The sequence below is a fragment of the Pseudorca crassidens genome, chromosome 2 (assembly GCF_039906515.1).
Source record: "Pseudorca crassidens isolate mPseCra1 chromosome 2, mPseCra1.hap1, whole genome shotgun sequence".
Classification (NCBI taxonomy): domain Eukaryota; kingdom Metazoa; phylum Chordata; class Mammalia; order Artiodactyla; family Delphinidae; genus Pseudorca; species Pseudorca crassidens.
In genome coordinates this window covers 24470965-24491508 of record NC_090297.1, presented here as the reverse complement: position 1 = coordinate 24491508, position 20544 = coordinate 24470965, and the positions used below count along the sequence as shown (strand labels likewise).

Below are 20544 nucleotides of genomic sequence, written 5' to 3'. Positions count from 1 at the left end.
CTTCCCAACCTGGAGTCTGTGGTTACTGTTTCAGGTTACGTTTCGGGACAGTGACACCAAATATGCAGCCCTAAAACTTGGCTCCTGCCACGTCCTAGTCGTTGAGTAAGTCTTTTGACCTTCCTGAACCTCAGTTTGCTCACTTGTAAAATGGGAACCAAAATGCTGCTATCGAAGCGTCATCTGGGAGATTAACTGCGAAAACACAGCTATGAAAGCTGCAGGCCCAAAGTGAACGCTAAATACCTGGCTTTGGAAGGTCGCCACTGATAAAAAGCTAACACTTATGTGTTGAGTTCACCTCCTTCCTTTCATCCCATTTTGCACGGACAATTCTTGGCCTTCCTCAGGATTTTGAAATCGCACTTTCTCAATAAGGGCTTTCCCTGATCTCCCCCGCACCTACAGGCTCCTGGAGTCATCCTGTCACACATTTCTTAGTAGGCAGTAACTTCTCCGATTCAAATACTTGCAACTACTTTTTTTTTTTAAATTGAGGTATAATTTACGTTCAATGAAATGCACAAACAGAACTTAAACATTCAGTTCCACGAGTTTCGAGAAATTGAAAACATCCCTGGACTTTCCCGGCTGTCCAGTGGTTAAGACTCTGCGCTTCCACTGCAGGGGACACGGGTTAGATCCCTGGTGGGGGAAGTAGGATTCCTGCATACTGCGTGGCCAAACAACAGCAGCAACAAACCAAAAACCGAAAAAGGAAAATATCCCTGTAACTTAAACTTCTATCAAAACAGAGAACATTGCCAGCCCCACAGAAAGTTCCCTTCCCAATGAATCGCACCTCCCACCCCAGGCAACCACTGTTCCCATTTCTATCACCCTGGATACGTTTTGCCATTTCTAGAACGTCATATAAATTAAAGCATACAGTATGAATTTTCTGAGTCTGCTTTCTTTCATTCAGCATATTCTTCTTGAGATTTCATACATATCGTATGATTAGTAATTTGCTTCTTTTCATTGATGAGTAGTATTTCATTATATAGCCATACCATAATTTCTTTATTCATTTTTCTGTTGATGGACATTTGGGTTGTTTTCAGTTTGGGGCTAGTATTAAGCTATGAATGTCTCAATTTTTTTTGTGGACCTGAGTTTTTATTTCTCTTAGGTAAAGGAGTGGAATTCTGGGTTATAGGGTTGTTGTAGGTTTAATCTGATAAGACACTGCCAAATAGTTCTCTACAGTGGTTGTACCATTTTAGATTCTCATCAGCGATGTGAGAGAGTTCCAGTTCTTCCACGTGCTCCTGAGCGTTTGGCATTGCCAATCTTTTCACTTTAGCCATTCTAGTGGGTGCAATGTATCTCCTTATGGCATTACTTTTAAAAATAATGAATCAATATTTTTTAAATGATTAATGTGAGTACACAATTCCAAAGGTTCAAAAGGCTCATCAGTAAAGAAGAGGCCCAGGGACTTCCCTGGTGGTGCAGTGATTAGGAATCCGCCTGCCAGTGCAGGGGACACAGGTTCGAGCCCTGGTCCAGGAAGATCCCACATGCCACGGAGCAACTAAGCCCGTGCGCCACAACTACTGAGCCTGCGCTCTAGAGCCCGTGAGCCACAACTACTGAGCCCATGTGCCACAACTACTGAAGCCCGCGTGCCTAGAGCCTGTGCTCCACAACAAGAGAAGCCACTGCAGTGAGAGGCCAGCACACCACAACGGAGAGTAGCCCCCGGTCAATGCAACTAGAGAAAGCCTGTGCACAGCAACGAAGACCCATGCAACCAAAAAATAAATACATAAGTAAATTAATTTAAAAAAAAAAAAAAGAAGAAGAGGCCCAGGCCACTCCTTTTTTCTCTCTAGAAAGTATCAGACTTAATTAAGAATGTCATGTGCTTCCTTTAAGATTAAATGTTCTTTTTGGCTATCTGTCTTTTTTTCACTAGAATATAAGCCCCAGGAGGAGAGGGACCACCTATGGTGTTCACCGCTGTGATCTGAGCTCCTCCCCAATGCTAATAAAAGCCCAATAAATATTGTTGAATGAATGCCCAGCACTGTTCTAGACAAGTCATATAATCTATTATATTATCACATTTTGATTTAAGAGAGTAGCAGAGTCCCTTAGGACAGAGCCTGGAATTGAGTGATTCAATAAAAATTTGTTAAATGAGTGAACGTTGCTGAAGATCCCAGGGGACGTTTGCAGGCAATGGCTGCTAGCTTTTTTCTTTTCCCTTTTTGTTTTTTCTTTCCTTTTCCCCAAACACTTATTTGTCAAGCACTTATGAAAACACAGAAAATAGACATCTGTTATTTCGGCTGCCTAGCATTACTTCACCCATCTGGTAACATGGCCTCAAATTTTCTCTGGGGAATTGCCTTCCTCCATGGGCAGGCCACACTTGCATTAGGTCCAGGTGGACATGTGACTCGAGCCTAACCAATCAGGTCATCTCAGTCCCTTGGCAACAGTGATTGGTTCAGGGATGTGCCCAGAGTGCAATTTGGGCCAACGAAAGCTAGCCCCGGACTTGTGTATAAACTGTTGGGCAAGAGAGCTCTCTTTTTCTTACCGGACTTGGAATTGTGAGGAAGGAAGACTGGAGAGATGAGATCAAGGAAGCTGAGTTTTGAATTAAGTTAGGGAACAAGGTACAGGGGTAAGTTCCTGGCAGAGGGAACACCCCCAGCATGAGGAAAAATGGGAAGAAGGCCAGTACAGTACAGTGAGAGAGAAGGGAAGCAGGAGATGAGGTCAGGGGGTCAGGCAGAGGCCAGTCTTGAAGGGCCGGGTGGGCCTTAGAGAGGGATATGGATTTTACTCCAAGGATCTTTGGAAGGTTTTGGGCAGGGGAGTCATGTAATGACTCATGCTCTTTAAAGAGCACTCTGTGGAGTTGAGACTGGGAGTGAGGGGTAGGGGTGTAGGAAGAAGGGTGACCAGTTGGGAGGCTGTTATAGTCATCAGGGTAGAAACAATGGTGCTTTGGACTAGGGTAGTAGCTGTGGTGAAAAGTAGAGTGATTTGGCATGGCTCATTTCGGAATGGAGCCGAGCAAAAGAAAGCAGAGGGACTTCCCTGGTGGTCCAGTGGTTAAGACTCTGCCCTTCCAATGCAGGGGGTGTGGGTTCAATACCTGGTGAGGGAACTAAGATCCCACATGCTGTGTGGCATGGCCAAATACATAAAATAAAATACAAGAAAGAAAGCAGAGACTAGAGAGTTGCTTTTGATGACATCATTTGAGCCCCTAGATCCAGCTATGCCTGACACTGTCCCTCCTGGACTTTTCAGTTATATGAGCCAATGAATTCTTTTTCATGATTAAAGAGAGTTTGATTTGGGGTTCTATCACTTGGAAATGAAGTGAGTCTTAGCTTATGTGCATTATTTCATCAATCCTTAAAAAAAATCTATGGGATTGCCACTATAATTAACCCAATTTTGCAGTTGAGAAAACTGAGGTTTAGAGAGGGAAAGTGAACTTCCCAGGGCCATACAGAGATTAAGAGGTAGAGATGGGATTCAGACAGAGTCACTAACCCTGAAGCTTGTGCAATTAACCCTACTGGACAATGACTGTAAACTATGCCCTTCCCCCCCTCCCTTCTGCCTAATATCACCTTCCTGGCTGGCACTCAATTCTTTTTGCTCTACCATAAAGGAGAATCCAAGGCCTTTTTAGTTCCATGGATCAGGGTGAGGCTTTATACTCCAAAGGAACCTTCAAGGGGTCAGAATCCCATCCACCCATTTACATCACCCCCAAAAGTTACCTATGCAAAATGAATGACATCCAAATGTTCTCAAGCAAGTTCTTAGTATTGACCCTGAGTTACACGTAAAAATCTCTTCATATATTTGAGAGACTCAAGGAGCACATGTGTCAGTATTGTAGGTTGTGATGTATGATAGGACTGATTCTCTTGAAAGGAGCAGAAACTCAGATCAAATAAGTTGAAGAAAAATGAGATTAGAACACTAGAAATATGACACTATTGGCTTCAGGTATGGCTGGATCCAGGAGCTCAAACGATACCTTCCATTCCTCTTGTCTTACAGGATGTCTAAGTGGGAAGTATGATGGCCTCCAGCAGTCCAAGATTTAGCTTAGCAACTTCAAGGAAAAGAGGTAATTTTCTCCAAAATTTCTGGGAGAGGGTGGGATAGGGAGGGTGAGAGGGAGGGAGACGCAAGAGGGAAGAGATATGGGAACATATGTATATGTATAACTGATTCACTTTGTTATAAAGCAGAAACTAACACACCATTGTAAAGCAATTATACTCCAATAAAGATGTAAAAAAAAAAAAGTAAGTGACAACTTAAATGATATATGGAATATTTTGCTGACTTACAAGAGCATGCAGAATTAAATATGACACAATTCAAATGTTAAAAAAAAAAAAAGTTCTGGGAGAAAATCTCTCAGGAACACTCATTTGACTCACCTAGAGGCAAGAGCCCATTCTTTCCCTGATCCAATCACTGAGGCTAGGCCAATAGGATACTCCGTTGGGCAAGGCATGGTCATGTGCCCACCCCTGTCATGCAGGAATAGGTGAGTTAGAATCAGTCAAACCACATAGACTAGATCCTTATAAAAAAGGTTTTTATCCCCAAAAGGATAGGGAAGGAGTATTGGGCAGGCCAGTGCAACAAGTCTTCTTCAAAAAATTCTGGACATTCCATTATGACTTCATGTAGTTGAACCTGGAAAGTTGTGCCTACAGTTTGTACTGGAAAGAGGCAAGATTTTGGAGGCAAACATGTCTGAGCTCAAGCCCAGGGTCTGACACTGAGCTCTTTGAGCCTCTATTGCTAACTCACAGCATTGTTATATAGCAGTGGTTCAGTCTTGACCTTTTTATGTTTATTTCACATTTTTTTTAAATTTATTTTATTTATTTATTTTTGGCCGCGTTGGGTCTTCGTTGCTGCATGCAGGCTTTCTCTAGTTGCGGCGAGCGGGGGCTACTCTTCGTTGGGGTGCGTGGGCTTCTCACTGTGGTGGCTTCTCTTGTTGCGGAGCACGGGCTCTAGGCGCACGGGCTTCAGTAGTTGTGGCTCGTGAGCTCAGTAGTTGTGGCTCGTGGGCTCCAGAGCTCAGGCTCAGTAGTTTTGGCACACGGGCTTAGTTGCTCTGTGGCATGTGGGATCTTCCCAGCCCAGGGCTCAAACACGTGTCCCCTGCATTGGCAGGCGGATTCTTAACCACTGCACCACCAAGGAAGTCCCTTCACTTTTTAAATTTAAAGAACTTTTGGTAGCAACCTTGAAAGAATGTAAAGACTGATGATCACACCATGCAAATTAGAAGTAATTACAGTGCAATATGACCACAGAACCTTGACATTGCATGATGTCTACAAAACACTCACAGGTATCATGCTGGGTCAGGTGCCTTTAGAACTGTTTTACTGTTGGAGAAGAACAATTCCCGCTTTCACCATGTTCTCACATACTCAGAAGGCTAACGTCTTGCATGTTACAGTCCAGACAGGATCTCTCCTGGGCATCAGCTGAAGTTGTTACACCTCTCAGCCCTCTGTCTGCCAGACATCATGGTAACTGTATGTATCCTCAGGTAAAGCATAGTAAAAGCATTTTACGTTTTGATCCAAATTCAGCAGCCTACCTGTGTGATGAAGGGCTGTTGACAATATTGGTATGAATCAGTTGCACTGCATTCTGTTGCACAGAACAGATAACCCAACTCAAACTGGCTTAAAGGATAAGGATGTTTATTACTTCACATTAAACAAGGCCCAGACTTGGGAGGGCTTCCAGGTTGGCTGATGATTCCACAATGCCATCCAGGTCCCAAGTTCTGCCCATCTCTCTGATCTGCCAATCTTAGTGTGGGCTTCATCCTCAGGCCAGTTGAAAGATGGAGCTACAGTTCCAGCCCTTACGTCCAAGCACCACAGTGCTCAGGGGGAGAGGGGATCCAACACCATCCTGTGAGTCTCTCTTCGGGGAAAACATTACCCAGAAGCCCACCAGCAGAGCCCTGTCAGGACAGAATGTGTTCCCATGATCATTTTTGAGCCATCATGGTCAAGGAGGGTAGAATTATCATGACCAGCTTGGCTGCATCACCTGGATGTGGAATGGATGTGAGAGGTGGGGAGTAAACACAACACCATGGACCAATTTAGATAATAGATGTCAAGGGCCTAGTAGGTACTCAACTACAAGTAGTTCCCTTCCTTTCCTGTCTGGGAAAGATACCATGATGAGATGATGTGTCAAAAGTCAATGTCAACCTGGAAGAAATGGACAAATTCTTAGAAATGCAGAAGTCTTCTGAGACTGAACCAGGAAGAAATAGAAAATATGAACAGACCAATCACAAGCACTGAAATTGAAACTGTGATTAAAAATCTTCCAACAAACAGAAGCCCAGGACCAGATGGCTTCACAGGCGAATTCTATCAAACATTTAGAGAAGAGCTAACACCTATCCTTCTCAAACTCTTCCAAAATATAACAGAGGGAGGAACACTTCCAAACTCATTCTACGAGGCCACCATCACCCTGATACCAAAACCAGACAAAGATGTCACAAAAAAAGAAAACTACAGGCCAATATCACTGATGAACATAGATGCAAAAATCCTCAACAAAATACTAGCAAACAGAACCCAACAGCACATTAAAAGGATCATACACCATGATCAAGTGGGATTTATCCCAGGGATGCAAGGATTCTTCAATATACGCAAATCAACCAATGTGACACATCATACTAAAAAATTGAAGGAGAAAAACCATATGATCATCTCAATATATGCAGAAAAAGCTTTTGACACAATTCAATACCCATTTATGATAAAAACCCTCCAGAAAGTAGGCATAGAGGGAACTTTCCTCAACATAATAAAGGCCATATATGACAAACCCGCAGCCAACATCGTCCTCAGAGGTGAAAAACTGAAACCATTTCCACTAAGATCAGGAACAAGACAAGGTTGCCCACTCTCACCACTATTATTCAACAAGGTTTTGGAAGTTTTAGCCACAGCAATCAGAGAAGAAAAAGAAATAAAAGGAATCCAAATCAGAAAAGAAGAAGTAAAGCTGTCATTGTTTGCAGATGACATGATACTAAACATAGAGAATCCTAAAGATGCTACCAGAAAACTACTAGAGCTAATCAATGAATTTGGTAAGGTAGCAGGATACAAAATTAATGCACAGAAATCTCTTGCATTCCTATACACATGATGAAAAATCTGAAAGTGAAATTAAGAAAACACTCACATTTACCATTGCAACAGAAAGAATAAAATATCTAGGAATAAACCTACCCAAGGAGACAAAAGACCTATATGCAGAAAATTATAAGACACTGATGAAAGAAATTAAAGATGACACAAATAGATGGAGAGATGTACCAAGTTCTTGGATTGGAAGAATCAACATTGTGAAAATGACTATACTACCCAAAGCAATCTACAGATTCAATGCAATCCCTATCAAACTACCACTGGCATTTTTCACAGAACTAGAACAAAAAACTTCACAATTTGTATGGAGGCACAAAAGACCCCGAATAGCCAAAGCAATCTTGAGAAAGAAAAATGAAGCTGGAGGGATCAGGCTCCCTGACTTCAGACTATACTACAAATCTACAGTCATCAACACGGTATGGTACTGGCACAAAAACAGAAATATAGATCAATGGAACAGGATAGAAAGCCCAGAGATAAACCCACGCACATATGGTCACCTTATCTTTGATAAATGAGGCAAGAATATACACTGGAGAAAAGACAGCCTCTTCAAAAAGTGGTGCTGGGAAAACTGGACAGCTGCATGTAAAAGAATGAAATTAGAACACTCCCTAACACCATACACAAAAATAAACTCAAAATGGATGAAAGTCCTAAAGGTAAGGGCAGACACTATCAAACTCTTAGAGGAAAACATAGGCAGAACACTCTATGACATAAATCACAGCAAGATCCTTTTTGACCCACCTCCTAGAGAAATGGAAATAAAAACAAAAATAAACAAATGGGACAATGAAACTTAACAGCTTTTGCACAGCAAAGGAAACCCTAAACAAGATGAAAAGACAACCCTCAGAATGGGAGAAAATATTTGCAAATGAAGCAACTGACAAAGGATTAATCTCAAAATTTACAAGCAGCTCATGCAGCTCAATATCAAAAAAACAAACAACCCAATCCAAAAATGGGCAGAAGACCTAAATAGACATTTCTCCAAAGAAGATATACAGATTGCCAACAAACACATGAAAGGATGCTCAACATCATTAATCGTTAGAGAAATGCAAATCAAAACTACAATGAGATATCATCTCATACCAATCGGAACGGCCATCATCAAAAAATCTACAAACAGTAAATGCTGGAGAGGGTGTGGAGAAAAGGGAACCCTCTTGCACTGTTGGTGGGAATGAAAACTGATATAGCCACTGTGGAGAACAGTATGGAGGTTCCTTAAAAAACTACAAATAGAACTACCATACGACCCAGCAATCTCACTACTGGGCATATACCCTGAGAAAACCATAACTCAAAAAGAGTCATGTACCAAATGTTCATTGCAGCTCTATTTACAATAGCTAGGACATGGAAGCAACCTAAGTGTCCATGAACAGATGAATGGATAAAGAAGATGTGGCACATATATACAATGGAATATTACTCAACCATAAAAAGAAACGAAATTGAGTTATTTGTAGCAAGGTGGATGGACCTAGAGACTGTCATACAGAGTGAAGTAAGTCAGAAAGAGAAAAACAAATACTGTATGCTAACACATATATATGGAATCTAAAAAAAAAAAAAAGTCATGAAGAACCTAGGGGCAAGAGGGGAATAAAGACACAGACCTACTAGAGAATGGACTTGAGGATATGGGGAGGGGGAAGGGTAAGCTGGGACGAAGTGAGAGAGTGGCATGGATATATATACACTACTAAATATAAAATAGATAGCTAGTGGGAAGCAGCCGCAAAGCACAGGGAGATCAGCTGGGTGCTCTGTGACCACCTAGAGGGGTGGGATAGGGAGGGTGGGAGGGTGGGAGGGAGATGCAAGAGGGAAGAGATATGGGGACATATGTATATGTATAACTGATTCACTTTGTTATACAGTAGAAACTAACACAACATTGTAAAGCAACTATAATAAAGATGTTAAAAGGGACTTCCCTGGTTGCGCAGTGGTTAAGAATCCGCCTGCTAATGCAGGGGACACGGGTTTGATCCCTGGTCCGGGAAAATCCCACATGCCGCGAAGGAACTAAGCCCGTGCGCCACAACTACTGAGCCTGCACTATAGGACCCGCAAGCCACAACTACTGAGCCCACGTGCCACAATTACTGAAGCCTGCGTGCCTAGAGCCCGTGCTCCACAACAAGAGAAGCCACCACAATGAGAAGCCCACACACTGCAACGAAGAGTAGCCCCCACTCGCTGCAAATAGAGAAAGCCTGCACGCAGCAACTAACAACCAACGCAGCCAAAAATAAATAAATAAATAAATTTATTTTTTAAAAAAAGATGTAAAAAAAAAGTCTACATCTACAAATCTGACTTACAGATCTAACATGTACATAAAGACATATACAAGGAAGATTCATTGCAGTTTTTTTGTTATAGTAAAGGCCAGGTATAATCCAAATGTTAAGCCCTCAAATACTTAAAGTCTGCTCATATAATATAATACTATGTCACTGAAGTGGATGAGATGTATTTAAATGTACTGCCATGTGCCATCTCCAGGATGTGAAATAAGGAAAGAAAGAAACAATATGCAGTGTATGCTACTATTTGTTTTCTTTTCTTTTTTAAAGAGGGTAGGAAATATATACATACAAGCTTGTACATGTACAGAATAGCTCTGGGAACATACCGTGTATACATATTACCTTTTTTAAAAAAAAAATAAATTTATTTATTTATCTTTGGCTGCATTGGGTCTTCGTTGCTGCACACGGGCTTTCTCTAGTTGCGGCGAGTGGGGGCTACTTTTCGTTGTGGTGCGCGGGCTTCTCAGTGCGGTGGCTTCTCTTGTTGCAGAGCATGGATTCTAGGCATGCGGGCTTCCGTAGCTATGGCACGTGGGCTCAGTAGTTGTGGCTCGTGGGCTCTAGAGCGCAGGGTCAGGAGTTGTGGAGCATGGGCTTAGTTACTCTGCGCTGTACATATTACCTATTAAAAAAATTTTTTTAACGTTGTAGTGGACACTGTTGATGTTAAATCTAGATTCCCATTTATCCTTTTCTGTGTGCATCTCCCCTGGTTTGGGTGCTGGTGATATAGTTTCCAATGGCCCATCTCTGAGAGCCTGCTCTGGAAGATTGGACGCAGCTGCTGGGGCTGCTTTGCCTTCCAGAGAGCTGAAGTACCTGGAAGCTTAAGTTCCAGCCCTGGCTTCATACCCCACACCCCTACCCTATGTGGGCAGGACTGATCAGAACGGAAATGGCAGCCCAGCTCCCTCGCCTCCGGCCCAGACAACTTAGAGGCTGTACTTCCACTCCAGAATTCCCTCAAGGGTCAAGCAGATGCTACAGCCACCTCAGGATTTTGTCTGAAATCACATCCTTGTTTGCCCTCTTCCCCTTCCTTGACCTGCTTCCCATGCTCCCTTAACCAGTTTCTCCTGGTAGTAAATCACTTGTAGAAGAATCTTTATCTTGGGATCTGCTTCTGGAAAAACCCACCTATTTGTTTCTTTGCTTTTATTAAAACAGAATTCATTTATTTATTTATTGAATTAAACAAGTAATAGACATTTACTCTTTTTTTTTTTTTTTGCGGTACGCGGGCCTCTCACCGCTGCGGCCTCTCCCGTCGCGGAGCACAGGCTCCGGACGCGCAGGCTCAGCGGCCATGGCTAACGGGCCCAGCCGCCCCGCGGCACGCGGGATCCTCCCGGACCGGGGCACGAACCCGCATCTCCCGCATCGGCAGGCGGACCCCCAACCACTGCGCCACCAGGGAAGCCCCAGACATTTACTTTAGTATCCCTGTAAAATTCAAACAAACTGGGCACAGAGCAATGATTAATTTCCTAAGTCCCAAGTCCCCTGCTCCCTGAGAGGGCAAACGGTGCTGTTGATCATATGTGTCCTTTCAGACCTTCGACTATGTGTTTTCCCTCAGACTTGTATTTTGTCTGCTTGTTTTTCATAACTGGGATCACTCTGTGTGTTGCGTTTGGCAACCTGCCTTTTTTCTTTAAAGATCTGTCTTGAAGGTCCACGTCAGCCCTTCTGTCTTGTTCACTCGCATCCCTAGTGACTAGCGCAGCCCAGGGCAAGGAAGAGATGCTCAACAACTGGCTGCCGAGTGATGGTGAGGAGGAGCTGGACGTCAGCAGGCAGCGTGTCTCCGTCTCCCTCTCTCTGAGGCAAGGCTGTCTCTTGTCTCTGCTTTGCTCTTGGGCCTCCCCTCCACCCCGGGCCACTCCTCTCTACACATCAATGACAACCACTCACAGCTAGTTGCTGCCCTCCCATCACTTTGCCCCCTCACCCCCACCCCAGTTCAGGTGCCCCTGGACCCATCAAGGTCTTGCCTCCACATCAGGACCTTTCCTGGAGCCCAGCACCTACTGACCGTTGTTTGTGGGTCTCTTTGCTCAAGTTCCTGGGAAAGAGTCTCCTTTGTTTCAACCCAACAAAAGGATTGGTTTCCCTGGGGCCAGGGAACCATCCCTGCCATTCCTCTCTGGCCAGGACAGCCTCAGAAGGACTGTGGGAACCAGGGCAGCTTAAGTCAGTGGGGAAGTTGAATGTGGCAGGAGACTTGACTTGCATTTTCGCCACAAATGTAAAAGGAACCAAAAACACAAAGTTGGTGTTTTGGGGGGGTTTTAATTTTTTTTTTTTTTTTTCTGCTTTAAGAAAATGGATATAGCAGCTTCTGTTTTCTAGATAAATTTTCTGTTGCTTCTTCCCATTCATAGAGACATTTGGGGCCATGTGTCCAGCCTGGATTCTCTGAGAACTGACCCCCACCACAGAGCAGGGTGTGTATATGATCCCACCCCAGTGACCATAGCTGATTGGTCCAGGGCACAACAGCTGACTCAAACTGGGTCAGGCAGAGTCCTTGAGCTGAGAAGCTGGAATTTATCATAGAGCTCCAGAACTGACCCAGCAGTTTACCTCCAGAAGCGAGAAGGCAGAAGAGGAGGAGGAAAGGAAGAGAAGCAGGAGGAAGAAGAGGAAGGGACAGGGGAGAAGAGAAGCTACTGAGAGTAAAGAGGGACCAGACTTCCTTTGATCTGATAAATATTTATTGAGCAGCAACAGTGTGTCAGGCATGATTCCCTGTGCTGGAGATACATAAGTGAAGCATGAAATCAAAAATCCGTGCTCTCTTGGTTAGTGGGGGAGAGACAGTAAGCAAGATGAATAAGAAAAATAAAAGTTAGATGATGTTCAGAGCTAAGAAGAAAAAATAATAAAGCTGGGAAGTGGGGTAGAAAGAAGTATTGGGGCAAGAACTGAAATGTTGGTTAAGGCGTCCAGGAAAGTCTTCAGCAAGAAGGTGATGTTTGACTAGAGCTCTGAAAGAAGATAGGCAGCCAGCCCAGTGGTCCTTGGGAGAAGAACAGTCCAGGCAGAGGCCCGGGGTGGGAGTGAGCTGGATAAGCCATCGGGGCTGCATCTGTAGGGCCTTATGAATGAGAAATGCCACTGGGAAGTTTGGAACAGAGGAGTGACATGTTCAGATTTACGCTTTCACTGTGAGGTCCCAGGTTCAATTCCTGGTCAGGTAACTAAGATCCTGCAAGCCTTGCAGTGCGTCCAAAAAAAGGAAAAAAAAGGATGACTCCAAGGATGACTAGCAGAGAAAGAGAAACCAGAAACCAGAAAGCCCACATGACTGCCAGAGACAGCTTTGCCGGTTTCTGGGTCCAGGGCCTCCAGCCCCACGTCTTGCCCTGGGAAACCATCACATGCACTTGTGTCATTCCGATGAACACCAGTTCAGGTTCACCCACTCCCACCCTTTCTGCTTAAGCTAGTTTGATTGGGTTTCCATTAGGAAAAAAATGAATGCCCACTCCACATCTCATTTCAGGAAGCTGCAACCTCGTCATTCTTTATTATCCATCTGTCTCTGCCACTGGACCATAAGCTCCCTGAGGCAAGGACTTTGTTGTCCACATCTGTATCCTCAGGAATTAGCACAAGACCTGGCTCATAAAAATCACATTATTGCTGCCAATTAATTGAGTCAAACTGAGTCAAATGAATCCTTGGTCAGGGATTAAGGGGCTCAGAAATAGAAAATATCCCATGTGGAAACAGCCTCATTCCTACCCCAACCAAAGCAACTCCACTTTTTCTCTTTCATAAATTGGACTTTGAAGTGACTTCCCTCTGAAAAAAAAAAAAAAAGGGTTTGAAAAATCACTATTTCTAGTTAAATATGGCAGAATGTACACACACTTCAATATGTGTTTCTTCTAACTAAAATGAGAAGAAAGGTGATTGAGCTGAATCTAAACCAGCCAGGGCACAGCTGAGAAGCCACCTAATTTCACTGCAGCATACCCCCAAAGCTCAGGAAACGGTAGAACCAGGTGGTCTGGCTTAGGAGCGAGGGTGGGGCTAGGAACTGGAGACTTGGTGAAATGCTCTTTGAGAAGCGTAAGACCCTCAGACTCTTCTCCTATTTCACATACCACCAACGTATCATTTTCAATCTGTTTCCCAAAGTTCAATTTTGCCTTAACTTTATGAACATTTTTGTCAATACTCGTTAACTAGTTTCATGCCATCTTTGCAATTTTTAATTAAGATCAACCAGGTTTTCAAAAAAAAAAAGTCAAATGAATAAAACCTTCTCAAAGATAATAATAACCTTTGGCAAATCTGAAAAGTAAGAATTATTCACAAAAAAAAGTCTTTCTTTGAGGGGCTTCCCTGGTGGCGCAATGGTTGAGAGTCCGCCTGCCGATGCAGGGGACACAGGTTCGTGCCCCAGTCCAGGAGGATCCCACATGCCGCAGAGCGGCTAGGCCCGTGAGCCATGGCCGCTGAGCTTGCGCGTCCAGAGCCTGTGCTCCGCAATGGGAGAGGCCACAATAGTGAGAGGCCCGCGTACCGCAAAAAAAAAAAAAAAAAAAAAAAAGTCTTTCTTTGAGCTATAAACTTGTCCCTGGAAGCCGTGTACTCTGATATGAAATCTCAGAGGTGGTATCCCGATCCTAAGCAGAAGAGATTGCAGCAGTTTGTATTCCTTAGATTCATCATTTCTGCTAACCTCATTTCATGTGGGATTCAGATCTATAGGCAAACTTCTGCAAGCTCGTACAGAAAAGCTTCCTTACAAATAAGACAAGCATTACCTGACTTGCAGGTTTCCCAGAAGGAATTCCTGATGTAAAGCTGCCTGCTTCCTGCCTGGCCATCAGTACCCAGACTCACCCAGTGTTTCCAAATAGCTCATGAGTTTCAAAGTCTTTATTACCGTTTTGAATATTTCATCTCCAGCAGATTGTCTTGGAACTTCAGAAGTTCTTCCAGACTTTACTCTTTTGGGATTCTAACTGGTACCACATAAATACAACAATTACTACAGTCTGTAGGATCATCAATCTACAGTGAAAACTTTATTGTATTTAACATTTTTCTGGACTAATGCTAAATCGTCTGACATGTTGTCAATGTCCAGCTAATGGCACAGTATTAGTCTAAAGTGACACCTTTCCCGTTTCCTTTTTCTTCTAAACATGGTGTTTCAGGGTTTCCCTGGTGGCACAGTGGTTAGGAATCCGCCTGTCAATGCAGGGGACACGGGTTCGAACCCTGGCCTTGGAAGATCCCACATGCCGCAGAGCGACTACCCCGTGCGCCATAACTGCCGAGCCTGCGCTCTAGAGCCCGCGAGCCACAACTACTGAGCCCATGTGCCACATCTACTGAGGCCCGTGCGCCTAGAGCCCCTGCTCTGCAACAATAGAAGCCACCACAATGGGAAGCCCTCGCACTGCAACGAGGAGCAGCCCCTGCTCGCCGCAACTGGAGAAAGCCGCGTGCAGCAACGAAGAACCAAAGTAGCCAAAAATAAATAAATAAATTTATAAAAAATAAACAAACAAACAAAAAAAACATGGTGTTTCTCTTGGTCCAAAATGCAATTTTCACTCATTCCATGCAAGCCAGTAAAATCAGCACTTGGGCCATTGCACAAAGGCATCTTGCTTTCAGCCATTAATTGTGTGAAGTTGAAACTACCTTCATGAGCTGGACCCGATACTCTGAAAACCAGTCTCATAAAAAGAACTTTGTTCTTTATTTTGCATGTGGAGATGCTTTTAAAAATTCAAACCTTTTTGGGAATTCCCTTGCAGTCCAGTGGTTAGGACTCAGAATTCTCACTTCAGGGGCCCAGGTTTTATCCCTGGTCAGGGAACCTTAGTTCCTGCAAGCTGTGCGACATGGCCAAAAAAAAAAATTCAAACCTTTCTTTCCCCTGTGTCAAATGATGTTGTACACACATGTAAAACAGCTTTTGGAATGAAAATGATGATAATAGCAATGAAAATGAGAACAGAAGAGTTGGAAAGAACATTGTTATGGGAATGTCACAGAAAGTAGAGCTAAACATCAAAGAGATGGAAAATAAGAGAGGAATTATCAGAAAATTAGAGGGCCACCCTAGAAGGTCTGAGTTTCAGGAGTTCCGGAAAGAAGAGAGGAAATCAGAGCAGAGGAAATCCTCAAAGAAACAATTCAGGAACTCTGAAGAACACTAGTTACCATAGTGAGGTCCACTGAGTTCCCAGAAAATTAGATGAAAATCACTCCATGCCACGTTACATCGGCAGGAAATTTCAGAACAATAGGAAAAAAAAGATGTTACAAGATTCCAGAGAGAAAAACAAGTTTTCCACAGGCATGCACACACAGAGTCTGGTTGTGATGTTAAATCTTGGTAAGCAAAGGACATTGACTTTGTTACTACGCAAAAAGCATGATGTACAAGTGAAACTGTACAACTCATATCGGGGCTTGAACCCACGGGCCAGGACTCAAGCCCAGCCAGAACCCAGAATGGGACTTGAACCCACTTTCCTTTTTTTTTTTTTTTTTTTAATATTTATTTGGCCGCGCCAGGACCTAGTTGCGACACATGGGATCTTCGCTGTGGCATTCGGGATCTTTACTTGCAGCATGCGGGATCTAGTTCCCTGACCAGGGATTGAATCTGGGCCCCCTGCTTTGGGAGCATGGAGTCTTAACCACTGGACCACCAGGGAAGTCCCCTGAACCCACTGTCTTCATTGAGATCACACACCTGGTCTCAGGACTTAATGAAATTCAGGCTCTTTATGTCTTGTTGCAGAAAGAATTTAGTGAGAGACAACGTGATAGGTAAGAAGTGGATTAATTTATAGAGATGTACATTCCATAGATGGAATAAAGTCTGTCTCAAAAGGCAACAGCAGCCCCAGGGCATGGGGACGTCTCGGAAAGTGAGAGGGGCCATGGGAGAAACACACTCCACAGACAAGTGTGGGCCATCTCAGAAGGCAAGAGACCCTGAAATATGTGGTTAGTTTTTACGGGCTGGGTAATTTATCAGGCTAATGAGTGGGAGGATTATTCCAACTATTTAGGGGAAGGGCTGGGGATTTCCAGGAATTGGGCCACAACCCACTTTTTGCTCTTTGATGGTCAGCCTCTGAACTGTCATGGCGCTGGCGGGTATGTCACTTAGCTTATGCTAATGTATAACAATGAGTGTATAATGAGGGTCAAGGTCCACTGGAAGTCAAATCTTCCACTGTCTTGGACCTAGTTGGTTCTGACCAGTTTTTGTCACGTTCTATGGCTATGTCATTCTTTTAAGTGTTGTGCCCTGCCCCCCTTCCCTCCTGTTTCAGAACTACATCTCACTCTTCTGGGAAATGGTCCTATCTCTGTCCCCCACATAAACCATGTGTTTCAAATGGGGGCTCCCTAGTCTTACAGGCCCCCAACTCCCTGGCCATGTTATATCAGAGCCTCCGCAAGACTGTTTAGATGCAGAGCTAGAAAGAACAACTCTAACTTTCTCCTGGGTGGTAAAGATGGGAGATTCTATAGCTGCTGGCCACCGTGATCCCAACATATGTTTGAAACAGTAGCGTTCAGGCAAAGAGAGACAGAGATGAGAGACTTGGCAGTGTCTGAGCCCTGTGAGTCGGCTGTCCCTGAATCCAGTGCAAGCTGGACCCCTGTACTTTCTTTTTTCATCTTTTGGCTGCACTGTGCAGCATGTAGGATCTTATTCCCTGACCAGGGATCAAACCCACTCCCCCCTGCATTGGAATCGCGGAGTCTGTTTCTTTTTTGTTTTAATTTACTTTTGGCTGTGTTGGGTCTTCTTTGCTACGCATGGGCTTTCTCTAGCTGTGGAAAGCGGGGGCTACTCTTTGTTGCGGTGCGTGGGGCTTCTCATTGCGGTGGCTTCTCCTGTTGCGGAGCACGGGTTCTAGGCGCGCAGGCTTCAGTAGTTGCAGCATGAGGGCTTGGTAGCTGTGGCACGCGGGCTTAGTTGCTCCACGGCATGTGGGATCTTCCTGGACCAGGGATCGAACACGTGTCCCTTGTATTGGCAGGCGGATTCTTAACCCCTGTGCCACCAGGGAAGTCCCTGGACCGCTCTACTTTCCATGGCCAAGTGAGTCTTCCAAAACAAAACCAAAAACATTTGTCTGATCTGGGTTTCCATCATTTGAAATAGAGATCTGTGCCTAATATAGAAATGTGTGAGGGCAACTACACTTACTTATGTAATAATTAATAATTATAACTGATGTGTGTTGAGATTTATGATGTACCAGGCACTGTGAAAATGTTTTCAGTGTATAATCTCATTTAATCTTCCCGATAGACCCTTAAGGTGGGTCCCTTTATCTTCTCCATAAAACAGATAAAGAAACAGGTGGGTTTCTTTTTCCTTGCTGTCTGAGACTAAAACTCAACTACAATACATCAGAGGCCCTCCCCTCAATGGGACACTCCCTTCCTGCCCACACTCCCCCCACCACCACCACCCCTGGCCACCCTGTTCAGGCTTTATCTCCTCCTCAGTTCTCCCTGGCAAAATCCTATTCACCCTTTAATACCCACTCACAAGTGTCCTGCCTTGCTCCAACCTGAACCCCTCATCCTCAAGTGCAGATTATCTCCTAGCCTATTCTGTGTCCTCAGCACATATACAAAATATTACGAAATTAAGGGCATAGGCTCTGTTCAGCTGAAGTTCAAATCCTAGCTCTACCACCTACTTGCTTCGGTAAGGGTCTTAACACATCTGGGCTTCAGTTTTTTCATCTGTAAAATGGGATAACCTAGTGCTGTCTTACAGGGTTGTTGTGAGGATTAAATGAGTTAATACATGCATATAACAAGTTCTCAGTGCCTGCTTTGTAGTGAGCATTCAGTTCAGTGTTGGCTATGGTGACTGCTAATGTATAACTTTATCCTCGAGCAAGTACCTTAATCTTTCTAAGCCTTAGATTCCTTATCTCTAACATGAAAATCACGAGAGCCCGGCCTTGCTGGAGTGTAGTGAGATTCGTATCAGCTACTGCTTGTTCACCACCTGGCATTATCATCCGCATGATGATGAACAGGAGCTGCTGCTGCCAGCACTTGATGTCTCCATCTATTTTGAGAGTTTCCACAGTGTACTTTTCCATGGCTCTGTCTCCCCGTAGGCATCGGCATCTCCAGGGCAGACACCCCAGGTGGTCATCCAAGTGGCTGCTCACTCAAGACTCCTCTCCCCGGCTTCCAACTGATTGGTATCCCAGTAAGAAACTCAACATTTCAGTCTGGTTAGGTTCTTTTAAAAAGAGCTCCCCCCCCCCAAAAGAAAAGAGCTCCCGGTTTCATATGAAATACACAGATGCAGTCTCCTTATAAAAAATGCATGCATTACAGCTAAGGCTAAAATCTGCTTTGAGCATCGTGCCAATCCCAACCCTTTCAGAGGTAACCACTGCTATCAGTTGGCTGACTTATTTTTATTGAAGCTGCTCAGTACTTGGGCACTTCCAATCTGAAGACTTATGTCTTTCTTCTATTCTGGAAAAATCTTCAGCCCTTATTTCTTCCAGTATTGCCTCTTTGCCAACCGCCCCATTCTCAACTCCTGGATTGCCTGTTAGATGCTCTCAATCTGGCCTCCACGTCTCTTAATTTCTCTCTCTTTTCCTTCATCTCTTTTTTTTCTGGGTCAAGTTCTTAGTATTATCTTTAATTTTTTTTCCTGAACTTTGATTGCGTTATAATAGATCAATAAAGAATGCTTTAGAATGTAGTGATGGTTCAAACAGTCTACAACAATTTTGGAAAGCACGTGATATTAATATTAAAATGTGGCAATATAGAAAGTTTCATAAAGAAATGAATGTTAAAAGAAAAATGTAGTTGCAATCCTTGTAAAAGTCTTGTCCATTTTGAGAGATTGACAGTGAATTAAAATTTTTAAAGTATAGGAAAAATGTTTTTCACCAAAAAATTACAAAAATCACTTGCTAGCATTTGTATTTTTTTTTTTTAATTTAATTTTTGGCTATGTTGGGTCTTCTTTGCTGTGTGCAGGCTTTCTCTAGTGGTGGTGAGCTGGGGTTACTCTTCGTTGTGGTGTGCGGGTTTCTCATTGCGGTGGTTTCTCTTGTTGCAGAGCATGGGCTCTAGGCGCGCGGGCTTCAGTAGTTGTGGCACGTGGGCTCAGTAGTTGTGGCTAGCAGGCTCTAGAGCGTAGGCTCAGTAGTTGTGGCACGTGAGCTTCGTTGCTCCGCAGCATGTGGGATCTTCCCGGAACAGGTATCGAACCAGTGTCCCCTGCATCGGCAGGAGGATTCTTAACCACTGTGCCACCAGGGAAGCACTAGCATTCGTATTTTAACCATTGCTAGCATTTGTAAAATATTAGGAAGGGGAACAATTATTCAAAGGCAGGGACTAACATTCAGCTTGTGAATGTTAATTTGATTTAGCCCAAGTGAAGTAAGGGTGAAATGGGACATTTTGTATCAATACGTAAGGAAGTAACCACTCTGTCTCTGGTATGCTGCTCCACATTCTGCCCCACCGCATGCCTGGCCACCGTGCCTAAGCATGCAACCCCTCTGCCTCACTTAGAAATCTAGTACCATAATGATGACAAAATGGCCACTCAGATTATACTCAACATCCCTAAGGTCAGATGGCCCCGAAAGCTAGCCAGTACCAACTGCTTTCACCAGAGACAAAGATCCTTCTGCAGCAAAGTAAATTACTTTCCAAGATGCCCTTAACCTGTAACCCTAACCCTGTAAAGTCTTTTTATTGCTATTCCTGTTTACTAATTATGACTGCCATTTGTGTCCAGGGATTTTTTTTTCAGATACGCTTGTTATATTTCTATTCCCTAGTGACAGAGAATGCTTGCTGTACACAGTGCCACGGGTTATCTTTTGTTCCTTTTGTTGTACTTTGGTTTATTACTCATCAAGGCATATTTGGACAGAAAGAAAAACTGGGAAGTGGATTGCAACACACACATTTCTTTAGCTGAGTAACCT

General features: G+C 43.8%; 1 long non-coding RNA gene across 1 annotated transcript; it reads left to right on the top strand.

The window, feature by feature from the left end:
• The first annotated feature begins 2568 nt into the window (after positions 1–2568).
• LOC137210219 (uncharacterized) lies at positions 2569–5539 on the top strand. Its single transcript, XR_010936374.1, has 3 exons — positions 2569–2638; positions 4042–4111; positions 5474–5539. It is a non-coding gene; the product is annotated as an uncharacterized lncRNA (long non-coding RNA).
• The last annotated feature ends 15005 nt before the right edge of the window (positions 5540–20544 follow it).